Source organism: Cervus canadensis, chromosome 19 (genome assembly GCF_019320065.1).
Source record: "Cervus canadensis isolate Bull #8, Minnesota chromosome 19, ASM1932006v1, whole genome shotgun sequence".
NCBI classification, from domain to species: domain Eukaryota; kingdom Metazoa; phylum Chordata; class Mammalia; order Artiodactyla; family Cervidae; genus Cervus; species Cervus canadensis.
Genome location: NC_057404.1, coordinates 31,294,074 through 31,308,882, shown reverse-complemented (window position 1 = coordinate 31,308,882; position 14,809 = coordinate 31,294,074). Strand labels below are relative to the sequence as shown.

The following is a 14,809-nucleotide window of genomic DNA, read 5'->3' as shown; positions in this document are numbered from 1 at the left end:
CTGACTCAATGGACATGAATTTGAGCAAACTCTGGGAGATGCTGAAGGACAGGGAAGCCTGGCATGCTGCAGTCCATGAGGTCACAAAGAGTTTGACACGATTGAGTGACTGAACCACAAGACATTTTAGTAAGAACCTTGGTGGACAGCCTTATAACTTTTAGGTGAAGAGGTACAAAGTGTAAGAACCAGGCAGCTACTGTATAAAAGACCAAAAGCTTGTAATCTAACAGAAGGGGCCAGTGACTTGCAAGTAGGGAAACAGAACTCTTGGAAGACAGACCCAGCACTCAGCGGCTCTGATGTAACCTTGAACAGCATTCTCAGTGTTTGACAGTATACATGTTCTGTGGCATACTCAGTAGAGGCAAGAAGAAATTTCTTTTATTTTTTAAGAAATAATTTCTGGGTATAATTTTTTCTCCCTACTTCATTCTAAAAAAATTAGGCAAAATGTCATAGAAAAAATATTATTTTTACCATTTTAATAAAGACAGGAGGAATAGAGAATATTACTTATAAAACTGTTGAAAATATTTATAAGAAGATTGACCATAAGTCAGTGATAAGATTCAGGAATGGCTCTTTTAAAATGTTTGTGAGTTTCACATTTTGACATATTCATGAGAAAAGAACACTAGTCACTTTATAATTCTAACACCCAAAGAAACCATAAGTTTTCCTTAAAGTACCTTTTAAAATAATGCATTTATACCAATTATCTGAATTATTTATACTTACTATATGTTCACTTATCTCTTTTAAAAACAAATGTGTTGTTACAATATTTAGACAGTAGTTTCAAATTAAAAGTATATTTCATTAAGTAATTATTAAGGCATATTCTCTCTAGGGATTTTTGAACACCCACTTATTTCGCTTTTAATGAAAAATTGCCCAGTATAACTAAGTTGCTTATGAATGCTTGGACCAGTATTTTCACTGCATTCTGTAAGTTTTCTGATAAACTACTTCCTTCTAAAATAAGTGGGTGATATATAAAATAAAAGGTAGACCCATTAGTTTTGAATAGATCACATTCTTTAAATAGAAAGTTCACAGATAATTTGGATAATATTCAATTTTAAGTAACAATAATTAAAAGCTAAATATTTAACTCTCAATGAGCTGTGCCAAATTAGGGCAAAATCAGGATTAGCAGTCCCTAATTCATATTTCTTTTCAAAATATTAAGTTAAAATGACTGCAAATACTACATTTTCCTCAATGAGTCATGTTTGCTATGTTCAGAAATACATTTACCTTTTTTAAAAAAACCAACATTGTTTAATGGAAGCGATTTATTTGGATCAACCCCTACTCCCAAAATCATACTTATAATAGCTGAACCTCTATTTTTACACCTACCATGGGCTAAAGATTGATCATTTCATTTCAATGTGATAGGGCAAAGCTGTTTATAAATCTCAGCTTTAAACTTCTTCACCTGTATATGTTACATGCCCCTAGGGATGCTATAAGAATTAATGAGTTTGAAAAGTACATTGACCTTTCTAATGAAACATGCTCTATAAAGTACAAAATGCTATTTTACTTTGCTCCAAATAAGATACACTGCAAATAAAAATATTAAAGATCAAATTAAGGCAAATTGACAATACAAATTATAAATAGAAATCATTGTCTCCAATAAGGTTTTGTTCTAGCTTAAGGAGTTTGCTCTTGTCCCAAATAGCTCTTCTTAGATTAGCTTTGCTTCTATATCTAAGAAATTAGGTCATTTCTTAAAAATATATATACCAGTAATGTTAATGTTTTATAGCTGAATTAGATTATTGATTGTATTTTTCTCTAGCCAGTATATGAGAGACTAATACAGCTAGTTTAAGTTTTTTAGTGATAGGGTTTAGTCCAGTGCCTGGCATGTAATAGATTATTTTGTTCAATTTGTCTTTTAATGGGAGAAACAGACTGTATAATAACTTGACAGTTAATAACATTAACGCTTTTGAAACTTCATCATCTCATCTTTTAATAATTTGGAAAACTTCAATACTATAAATCATAGATTAAAGAATTTTCTAAAAGTAATAGTTCTCAAATTCTTGTATCTAAATAAACAACGGTAGAAAAGAGTGAAGCATTCAGGTAGAGAGGGTTGGGAAACAATCAGAAACTATCACAAAATTTCTTTGAAATATTTTGAAAATCCTACATAATCTGCATTTTTTCAATAATATACTAATGTGTAACTTGTTGTAAAGATAAATTTCCCTTACATTTAAAAATGTGATAATTCAGGATGACATACATATTTCAAAGGCATGCTCATTCTCTTTATATCACCCATAATAAAGACCTTATTAATAAGTTAATTACTGATTATCTATTTCTACCCACAAGAATGTAAGCTTGTTCAACACAGGGGCAGTATCTTTCTTGTTCTTTTCTGTAGCCTGAGGGCTTAGAATTACACTTGGTATATTATATACATTTGAATATATCCACTGAATTAAATAAGTCAAGCTAGATGAAATGGACCAATTCCTGTAAAATAATCTATTTCTTCTTGAGAGAGTTGTGCAATATGAATAGACCTATATATCTAATATAGAACTTGATTCAATAATTAACAATTTTCCAAAAGAAAGAATACCAGACCCAGATAAATTCACTGATGAATTCTACTAAACATTTAAAGAAATTATACCAATTCCCTACAATATTTTTCAGAGGCTAGAAGCAGAAGACCTACTTCCTAATTCATTTTATGAGGCCTGAATTACACAAATTCCAGCAATATATGAAAAGAATGGTACTCTATGACCAAATGGGATTTATCCTAGGTATGTAAGCCTAGTTTGAAAATAAATTAATTAATACCATCATATTAGGCTACAGAATCTTGAACATATTAATAGATATAGAGAAAACACTTGATAAACTACTACACCCACTCATGATTAAAAAAAGAAACTCTCAGCATACTAGGAAGATGAAAACATTCCCAATTTGATTTTAAGAACTGATTAAAAACTACAGTTAACATTATACTTAATGGTGAGAAAATGTGAAACTTTCTCACTAAGGTTGGGAACAAGATAAGTATGTAACTTCTCATTGTTGCTTTTCAATATAGTACTGGAAGTTCAAGTCAACACAATGACATGAAATTGGGGGGAGGGAACAAATAAGATTGGAAAGTAAGAAATAAAACTGTCTTTGTTCACAAATGGCTTGTTCACATATATAGAAAATCCAAAATAATTGACAAAAAAAAAAAAACCCTGAAACTAGTAAGTGACTACAGCAACATCACAAGATACAAGGGTAATGTACAAATGTCAACTGCTTTCCTATGTATCAGTAATGGACAAGAGGAATTTGAAATTAAGAGCACAATATCAATTACATTAGCATCCCAAAATGAAATTGTTAGTTACAAATCTAAAAAAATTATGTCTAAAATCACCTAAGGGAAAACCCCCCCCCAAAAAAAAAAAAACACTTTGATGAAGAAATTAAAGAAAAACTAAAGAAATAGAGAAATTTCATGTTCATGAATAGGAAGACTCAATATTGTCAAGATGTCAGTGCTTCCCAACCTGACCTATATAGACTGCAGTCAAAATCTCAGCAGGTTATTTTATGGATATCAATAATTTGACACTAAAGTTAATATGTAGAGGTAAAGTACCCAGAATAGCCAACTCAATATCGAACTCAACAAAGAGGAACAACACTAGCCAAATTCAAGACTTACTACAAAACTACATTATCAAGATATTGTGGTATCAGCAAGAGACTATCCAACTAAACATAATGGGACAGAGATAGTCCAGAAGTAGACCCATGTAAATGTAGTGGACTGATCTTTGACAAGAGAGCAAAGATAATACAATGAAGCAAAGATAGTCTTTTCAACAAATGGTGCTGGAAAAAGTGGACATCAACATCCAAGAAGATCTTACATCCTTCATGTTAATTAAATGAAAATGAATCATAGATTTAAATGTAAAACACAAAACTATAAAACCTGCTAGAAGATAACACAGGAGAATACCTAGATGACCTTGTGTATGGCAATGATTGGTTTTTTTTGGTTTTTTTTTTTTTTAGTTTCAGTACCAGCAGCAAAATCTATGAAAGAAACATAGATAAACTAGATCTAGATCAATCTAGATAAGCTAGATCTAGATCAATCTATATAAACATAGATAAAGAAAGATAGAAACATAGAAAGAAACATTGATAAACTGGACTTCATTAAAGTTAAAAACTTATTTTCTACAAAAGTAAATCCCAAGTGAATGAGAAGGCAAGCCAGACTGGGAGAACATTCTTGCAAAAGACACGCCTGATAAAAGACTTACTGAAAATATACAAAACTTTACTGAAAATATATATCTCAACAATAAGAAAGCAAATATCCTATTAAAAAGTGAGCCAAAGATTTAACAGATATCTCATGAAAAAAGATATAGCAAGTAAACCTTTGAAAAAATATTTGACATCCTATGTCATTAGGGAATTGTGAATTAAAACAAAATGAGGATAGCACTACGTACCTACTAGAACAGCAAAAGTCCTAAAAATTCACACACCAAATGGGAACAACAGGAACTCTATACTATTGGTAGAAATGCAAAATGGTATAGCCAGTTTGGAAGTTATTTATGTGATTTCTTAAAAAACTAAACATATTCCTACCATATAATCCAGAAACTATGCTCCTTGTACTTATCCAAATGAACTGAAAACTTCATACAAAATGTCCATTCAAAGTCCTGCACATGAATGTTTATAATAGCTCTTTTAATCGTTGCCAAAAATTAGAAGCACCCAAGATATCCTTCAGTAAGTGAATGAATAAACAAACTGTGGACATAAAAACAATGAAATATTATTCAGTGCTGAAAAGAAATGAGCTTTCCAGACAATGAAAAGACATGGAGAAAATTTAAATACCTATGACCTAGTGAAAGAAGCTAATCTGCAAAGGTTACATACAATATGATTCCAACTAGATGGCATTCAAGAAAAGACAAATCTGGAAACAACAAAAGCAGCAGTGGTTAGAAGGCATTAAGTGTGGGGGAGGGATAAATAGAGTACAGACAATTTCAGGACAATGAAACTATTCTGTATGATATTATAATGGATACATTTTATTATCCATGTGTCAAAGCCCACAGAATGGACAATTCCAAGAGTGAACCTAATACAAATTAATGATTTGGTGAAAATTACATGTCAGTATATGTTCATTGACTGTGGTACAGATGTTCATAGTGGCAGAGGTTATACATGTGTGGGAATAGGGATATATAAGAATTCTTTGTATTTTCCATATAATTTTGCTGTGAACAGAAAACTGCTCTAAAATTTTATTTTTAAAAGTACCAAACACCTAGAAATTTTGAGTTCTTATTAAAGTAAAAACATAACTATTACTTATGTCCCATATCATTGAAGTAAAGGGAAAAAATGAGCTATTAGTAATTAATCACACCAAGTTAAAGTTTTTATAACATTAATTTGTAAATAGCCTCAAATAGTCAGGATTTTAATTAACAGCCAAAATGATTTAGTAAGCTGTGCACTAACCTAATCTCTAATAATAGAATGACTAATTTGATAAAGTAGGGAAAATGCTGTAGCAAGGAGAAGGTGACACAGAGATTTATAAGATAGATGGAGATAACAGAGAGATCAACGCTTAAGACTGATTTATACAACTTAGTAAGTGTTTATCTGAGAAAAAAGAGCCAGATCGTAGATGCGATTGTTCAATTCTGCCACAATTTTGTGATGACTCTGATTCATCCTCACAACCTTTTGTATGTATTAATCCAGAAAGTCACTACCAGGATCATGGATGAGCAAATTTAGCAAGTATTTATGGATCCTCACTATATATAGGATGTTTGAGATAAATTTTATTGTGAATCCAGTGACAGAATATTTAAAAACTCTCTTTTAAGAGTATATATATATGAGAAAACAATAACGAGAGTATTGAAAAGGTGTTAATTTTAGAATATTTGGTAATTGAAAAGGACACAAATATAAGTACCTAAGGAAAAAAATAACATCTACATGATGAAAGATTTTTATTGAAATATTTCAGGAATAAAAAACTTGGTTTAGACAGCAATCTGGAAATACAAACTATTATTGCACACAAATGAAAGAACTCAGTAAATAAGAAAAAGCACAACACCCAAACTCAGAACTCTGAATGTCATGCAGACAAAAATATGAACCAGATAAAGAGTTTCAACTTAAAGAGTTGAAAATATAAAAAAAGAAAAATAACTGGAACAACTGAATTGCTCATTCTGGAAAAGGCAAAAGTGAATAAATTCTATGAATATAAACTAAACTGAAAGGTCTCTTAGTCCTTTCAATTAGGCAGAAGATGGTGATCAGCCATCATCCAGTTGTGCTGAAAGACCAAGAGAAAATGAGCTCCATTATGAAGAATCCAGAAGTAAAGACTGTTACGTTGCATAAGCATTAGAAGAGACAACAATAAGAATTTACAGACTGTCTTTCTAGAGAGTTTGGAAGAGGATGCACGCTTTTCAGCTTTCCTGGGTTAAGTTGCTGTTGTTTGTAACTAGAATAGTATACTTGCTAGCTTCTTTTATTTATTTATTTATTTTTATTTATTTATTTTTTTTTATTAGTTGGAGGCTAATTACTTCACAACATTTCAGTGGGTTTTGTCATACATTGATATGAATCAGCCATAGATTTACCCGTATTCCCCATCTCAATCCCCCCTCCCACCTCCCTCTCCACCCGATTCCTCTGGGTCTTCCCAGTGCACCAGGCCCGAGCACTTGTCTCATGCATCCCACCTGGGCTGGTGATCTGTTTCACCATAGATAATATATATGCTGTAACTTGCTAGCTTCTTAATTCATCTCCACAGCGGGAGAAACCAAGGCGGAATTCACAATTCAGATGGTACTGAGGTATGAATTTAAATAAAATGTGTGTTTGAGTAGGGAAGTGTGTGCTGTAGGGGGAAAGTGCTGTAGAAGTAGCTGGCTTACTTCTCTATGTCTGTGATCTTGAACTTCTGATAGCATCTGTTGTTTTTTCTGATGCTATCAAAAGTTCAAGACCATGAATGTGGAGAAATAAACCTGCTACAGTAAAGGCCTCCCAAACATCTTCCAGTAGTAAAGGGATCTGCTATTTTTGCTGTAGGTTTGTTTCTCTTTTGTTTTCTTGAAGAAAATTTAATTCTTAAATGATTGGGAACAAACAGATTTAAGAGTAATATTTGTAAATGAGAAAAATTGATGCAGGTAGTATAATTAAGAAGCACTTTTTTTTCCCCCCAGTCATCTGAAAAGTTGAGAAGAACACATACTCTCTCTCTTTCAATGACTCTAAGCCTAGAATTAAGACTCAAATTTATTTAGTTTGGACTATCTCTGAAGTTTATCTTCTGCGCATCTTATTCATTCCTCACAGATACAAATGCCATTTACAAAGAAAGAATTTCCCTCATTAAAGAAAACAATTTAAACATTTGCTTTAGACTATTATGCTTTGTACCTGATTAAACAGTAGTTATACCAATTACCATGGCCCATACAAACACCATTCAGCCACTTTAAGAACAGCTATTTTTAAATCTGATCAGCTTATCTGAATATAATAAATTCAGCTGGACAGGATAGTACAGGCATACCTTAGAAATACTGCAGGTTCAGTTTCAGACCACCAGAATAAAGCGAGTAGCCCAATAAATGAATCATACATGTTTTATTTTCCCAGTCCACATAAATATTATGTTTATAATATAATGCAACCTATTAAGTGTGTGATAGCATTGTGTTTGAAAAACAATATATATACCTTAACTAAAAATACTTTGTTACTAAAAATGCTGACCATCATCTGAGCCTTCAAAAGTCATAATCTTTTTGCTGGTGGAGGGTCTTGCCTGCTAATGGCTCCTGACTGATCAGGGTGGTGGTTGCTGAAGGCTGGATGACTCTGGCAATTTCTTAAAATAAGAACACAACCTTTGTTAGGCTTTTCCCTTCATGAAAAAATTTCTCAGTAGCAATGCTGTTTGAAAGTATTTTACCCACAATAGAACTTTCAGAATTGGAATCAATCCTCTCCAAACTTGATTTTTTTTTTTAATCAACTCGGTTAGACACGCCTTCCTCATGAAACTTAATCATTTCTAGGTTTTTATTTAAAATAAGAGACATGCAGTCTTCCTTTAACTTAAATACTTAGAGGCCATTGTAGGCTTACTAACTGGCCTAATTGCAATACTCTTGTGTCTCAGGAATAGAGAGGCCAGAGATGAGGGGGAGATGTGAAAGAAAGGCTGATTGGTGGAGCAGTCAGAACACACATGATATTTATCAATTAAGTATGCCATCTTTTAAGAGTCCCATTTGTGGCACCCTCAAACAACTATAATAGTAATATCCATGACCACAGATCACCATAACAAATATAATAAAATAATAATGATGTTTGAAATATTGTAAGAATTATTAAAATGTGGCAGAGAACCATGAGGTATACTAATTCTACTAGAAAAATAGCATCAATAGACTTATTTGATGCAGGGTAGTCACAAATCTTAAATTTGTTTTAAAAAAAGCAGTATCTATGAAGCACAATAAAGAACAATAGATTTTATTGCTCTGACTGATTAGGCATGCCTATATTATGAATTAATCCTTACTCTCATACCTATATGCCACAAGCAAAATTAAAGACTAGAACTAGAGGAAATCCTGTTTACATTATATGGAAAGGGATATCAACCCAACAAATTTTTCTATGAATTTCTTAATTTGGTAAAATAAATACAAAGGCAAAAATAAGAACTCTATGCAGAAAAGATATACTCTGTACTCCCATGTATGTTACTGCTTATAGCTGTAAGCCTTCAAGTTTTAGGATTCATTTTTTTAAGTGATTATTTAGCAAAAAAAAAAAAAAAAATGACTTATCACACTTTATATGAGAGCAGACCACTATTTCTGTATAAAATTCTGGTGTTAGTTTTTCTGTGGGCACTAACTGTACAGTACTTTAAAGGCTTCTAAAAATATGGATACATTTTAAGTTTTGGATACAATTGTTTAGGTTTTAAAAATTTTATACCAATTTGTGTGTATATTACCATGTGATACAGTGCCCATATTTCTTTTAAACATTGTTCACAGTGTACTATTAAATTATCACTGCAATTCCATTCACATGAAAATTTTAACATTAAATGACATCTACAATGTAGACAACTACATTGTACTAAGTACTTTTTTCCTAACTAATTTTATTCTGTCTGTTGTCATATTTCTTCAGTAAAGAACAGCAATACCTACAGGATATTGTATATGGTTAAAAGCATGGAGACTTACTGCCTCAGTTTTAATATCCCTTACCAGCTGTGTGACCTCGGGAAAGTCACTTGACCTTTGCAAGTCTCTCTTCATCTCTAAAGGAGGATAATTATAGTATCTATTTCATAGGGCTTCTATAAGCTAATATGCTCAAGCCTTTTAATGTTCTACCTGATCACTAATAAACACAAAATGGCTCTATTCTTCTCAGAGCTATACTTATTAACTTATGCAGCAATCAAATGGAGGACAAACGTGATAAAAGATTGGGACCATCACCAAGTGTAGACATAATGGGGATTTAAAAACAAAATCCTACTAGCACCAGTGGATTCCACTGATTAAGAACTCTCTATCTATAGGATTCCATGAGAAAGAAGATGGAGCACTCAAATTAGCATACATTAAGAAGAATTGTCAGAAAGACATATTTACAATATTTGCACAAAATAGAATTACAAGGAAAAGTGCAGATTCTTAGTTACAGTGTGGGCCCCTTTAAGATTCTACGCTGAGAAGGGAACAACTGGAAACTGATGACAAAGAAGATTCTGTTGACAAGGCTGAGATTTAAATGACAGGAGCTAAGACTTTTGGTCAAGGTTGATAGCCAGACTTCTGAGTCTCTGCAGTTTGGGAGCCAGGTTTATAAATATTCCAAAATCACTCTCCTAGCCCCTTCCAATCTCCTGTCCCTACTCCTCTTAGAGAAAATCAACTGCAAGGGAACCCATTGATGAGTCAATGCAAGTAAAACCCTACAGCACAGAGCAGAGTGTACAAAGTTAAAAATTAGTCCTAGAATTTTAAGCATACGAAATCCAACCTTCTGTCTGCCTATCATCTCGCCATCTATTTATTGATCTGTATAATGTTGAATGTTTGGCAGGTAAACAATATAAACACAAGTTAACTTCTGGGGAGCATGAATACCTATATACTAGCACATGTCAAAATAATTTCAACAAATAGTTCACAGACTCAAAAGTTGCCAGAGTGTTCAGATCAAGATGGCAGAGTTAGAGGACATTGAACTCACCTCCCACTACAAAAAATAATAATAATAATAATAATAAACATCAAAAGTACCTTTACCTGTGGAAAAATCCTCACTGAAAACTAACTGGAAACTGATGGAAGGACTCAGGTACAACCAAGGCTATAAGAAAGATACATATGCAATCAGGTAGAAAGGGAAGAAAAGTGACCAGGTTGGGACCTGTTTCCCTGGGAAGGAACTCAGAGAAAATTACACAGGGAAATTACTCTACTCTGTAGAGTAGCAGTTCAAGCTGCAGATTGGATGCCCAGCCCTGGGGCCCTACGGGAGAAGATAAGCCCACTTGGCTGATTGGAGGGCTGCCGGAACTAAAAGAAGTACTGTGGGAAGTATGGACTCCACGTGTGAGGACCACATATGCAAAGCCTTGCCCCCAGGGAAGTGCAGAGAGAGTTCTGCTCTAGTGACTTCCAGGTTCCTGTGCCAGCCTCAATGCTCACCCAGTCCAACTCATTCCTTGTCACAGAGGCGCACTGGACCTAGCCTAGCCAAGGTAGTGGTGGTGGGGTGAGAAAAGACTTGAACAGGGGCCCCAGAGGTGACTCAGTCCCGGGACAGAGCTTGAGTGGGTTGACATGCCCGTTTTGGCATTTACTCAAGCAGCACCTGAGAAGTAGCCCAGAGCTCTGACAATGGCTGTTCCATGGCAGCTCACCTTGCCACACACACCAAGAGGGCAGGCAGCGGGCCTGCCCTGCAGGGAGATTCTCTGTGTGGGGAGGCAGATGGGGGCAGTGATTGGACCTGAGGAGTAAAGGGGACCCGCACCACAGACTGCCCCTCAGGGCAGCTGCAGGTGCATTCACAAGTAGCATGTGGAGCCTCTCCCTGTAGTTGACATGAACTATGACCCCGTATGGGCCCTCCTTACCTCAGCATCCTCCCCTAAGGGGCAAGGGTCCTGGTGTGGGGGGAGAGGAAAACACACACTTGAAAGGAATAGAGCCAACCCGGGCCTGACCTGGAGCACTTCCGCTCCAGCAACTTGGGATCAGACCCCCCACTCTAATAGGGAACAAAGGGGAAGTCACACCACACACTCAGCACCAGCTCTAGAGCCTCCCTATCTGGTTCTATTTCCTAACAAGGTGACGCCTGCCAGCACACCCTGAGGAAAGAAGAGACTTGCACCCACACCAGATCCAGCTCTCATACCAAAGGTTCTGAGCATATGTAATCCGTATAGGGATGCTCTTGCATAAGATCACACCTGCATGACTGCAATAGGTAATTGTTTAACCTAAATTCATAGAGGCAGAGAAAGTTAAGCAAAATGCAAGGCAGAGAAAATACTTTCAACTGAAAGAGCAAGAGAAAATCCCTAAAAAAAAAATAATGGAACAGAAATAAATAATTTATCAGATAAAGAATTCAAAGCATTGGTACTAAAAATGTTAAATAAATTCTGGAAAAGAACTGATGTATACTCTGAACAATTTAATAAGGAACTAGACTAGAAAATATAAAAAAGGCCCAATCAGAAATAGATAATTCAGTATTAGAAATAACAGTAGAAAGAATGAGTAACAGAGTAAGTGATAAAAAAGAACACCTAAGTGATCTAGAAGATACAATAATGGAAATCATCCATTCAGAATAGCAGAAGACAAATGAAAAACATTATGAAAACAATCCAGTAGGTTTTGGGGATAGCAGTTATATACCAGCATTTACATTATAGGGGTCTCGGAAGGAAAAGAGAGAGATAAAGGGAATGAAAATGTATTTGAGAAAATTATGGCTAAAAACTTTCCAAATTTGAAGGAAAAAACAGATACCCAGGTACAGGAAACACAAAGGGTCACAAACAAGATGGACCCTAACAGACACACGCCAAGACACAGAATAATTAAAATAGCAAATGTTAGAGAATTCTAATGGCAGCAAAAAAAAGCCAAATAGTCACAAAGGAAATACCCATAGGCTATCAGCTGATTTTCTCTTTAAGCCAGAAGGGCTTGGCGTATTATATGCAAAGTGCTGAAAGGGAAAATCCTGCAACCTAGTATATTCTACCCAACAAGATTAACATTTGTAATAAAAGAAAGAAAGAACTTCCCAGAGAAGCAAAAACTAAAATAGTTCACCAATAGTAAACCTACTCTAAAAGAGTTAAAGGGCTAAAGAGTTTGCTCTAAATGGAAAATAGGTAGGAATATATAGGAAAGGGGGCATTCCACTGGGAAAGGCAAGTACATATTAAGGATTGAAGATCAACCATTGAAGCCAGTATGAAGATTAACAAACACAAAATTATAAAAGCAACTATAACTACAATAAACAGTGAAGGGGTTAAATATGAAAGTGTAACGTATGATATCAAAACCCACAAAATATAGTGAAGAGGAGTAAAAATTGTAGATCTTTTAGAATGTGATAGAACTTAAATGACCATCAGTTTAAACAAGTAGATATGGGTCAACATATATGAACCACAAATCAAAAACAAATAAAAGATACCAAAAACTAAAAAAGGAAGAAATACAAGCATACTACTAAAGAAAATCATCAAACTTTAAGAGAAGAAGAAAAAAGAAAAAAAATGAAAAGAGAAAACCTTCAAAAACCAGAAAACAAGTAACAAAATGTCAATAAGCACATACCTACCAATAATAACTTTAAATTTCAATGGACTAAATGTTCCCCTCAAAAGCCATAGGTTGGCTGAATGGATAATAAAAATAAGACTTTTCTATATGCTGCCTATTAGAGACTCACTTCAGAGATAGACAAATGAAGATTGAAAGTGAAGGAACAGAAAAAGAGATTTCATACAAATAGAAATGACAGGAAAGCAGGGTAGCAACACAATTCAGACAAAGTAGACTTTAAAACAAAGGCTTTAACAAAAGACAAAGAAGGTAATTATATAATGATAAAGGGATCAATACAAGATGTTACAAATTTTTCTAAAAGAGGCATGCATGCATGCTAAGTCACTTCAGGTGTGTCTGATTCTTTGCTAACCTATGGACTGTAGCCCACCAGGCTCCTCTGTCCATTGGATTCTCCAAGCAAGAATACTGGAGTGGGTTGCCATGCCCTCCTCCAGGGGATCTTCCCAACCCAGGGATGGAACCTCATCTCATGTCTCCTGCTTTGGCAGGTGTGTTCATTCCCTCTAGTGGAAGAAGTCCATAAAGATGGCTAATATACACATGAAAAGATGCTCAACATTGCTAATAGAGAAATGCAAATATAAATAACAATGAGATCATCTCACACCTGTCAGAATGGCTGTCATCAAAAAGTCTATAAATAACAAATGGTGAGAATGTGAAGAAAACGGAACCCATGTATAATGCTGGTAGGAATGTAAATTATTGCAGTCACTGTGGAAAACAGTATGAAGACACTTCAAAAACTAAAAACAGAACTACCACATCACACAGCAATTCTAGTCCTGGATATATAGCCAGAAAAAATGAAAACACTAATTCAAAAAGGTACATGCACCCCAGTGTTCATAGCAGCATTATTTAAAATAGGCAAGGTATGGAGGCGAACCAAATGCTTATCAACAGATGAATGAATGAAGAATACACACACACACACACACACACACACACACAGAGGAACATTACTCAGCCATAAAAAATAAAATTCTGCTATTTGCAGCAATGTCAACCAAGGGAATATTACAGTTAGTGAAATAAGTCACAGGGAAAGACAAACACTGTATAACTCATATGTAAAATCTAAAAAATAATAGAAATGAATATATATATATACATATATATATATATATGTGGTATAATAGAATAATAGAAATAGATTCACAGAAATAGAAAACAAGCTTGTGGTTACTAGTGGGGACAGGGAAGGGAGAAGAGTCTCATCTCATTAGGGGTATAGTATTAAGCGATACAAACTTCTACGTATAGAGAAGCAACAAGGATATATTTTATAGCACGGGAAATTATAGCCATTATCTTATAATAAGTTTTCATAGAGTACAAAGTATAAAAATACTGAATCACTATTCTGGACACCTGAAACTAATATTGTTAATCAACTCTACTTCAATTTAAAAAGTTGCCAGATGTTTGCTTAGTCAAATATTAACGTTTGTTTTATGCCTAAGCAGACACAGATTTCTCATGGAAGTGTTTGTTGTTACAGTTGTTGATTCTTCCTGTCAGAAATCTTTTCCATCTCCGGCTGTTTGATGCCTTTAAGTTTTCATGCCTTTAATGCTGAGAGATATGACCATTCTGTAAATCTATATGTTCTAGGAAGATGCATTTTACATTAGTATGAATAGGTGAGATTGTGAATAAAAGCAGGAAGAGTAAAAGAGTTGGTTTGTGAAGGAACAAGAGAAGACAAAGGGAAATATCAAGGGGTGCCAAAGATGGGTTATCTCCTACATTCAGCTTAATGTGATCCTGCT

General features: G+C 34.3%; 1 protein-coding gene across 4 annotated transcripts in view; it reads right to left on the bottom strand.

Annotated features, from left to right (window-relative positions):
* CCSER1 (coiled-coil serine rich protein 1) overlaps positions 1-14,809 on the bottom strand; it is a 1,404,567-nt gene that overhangs the window by 45,181 nt on the left and 1,344,577 nt on the right. The window lies entirely within an intron of this gene.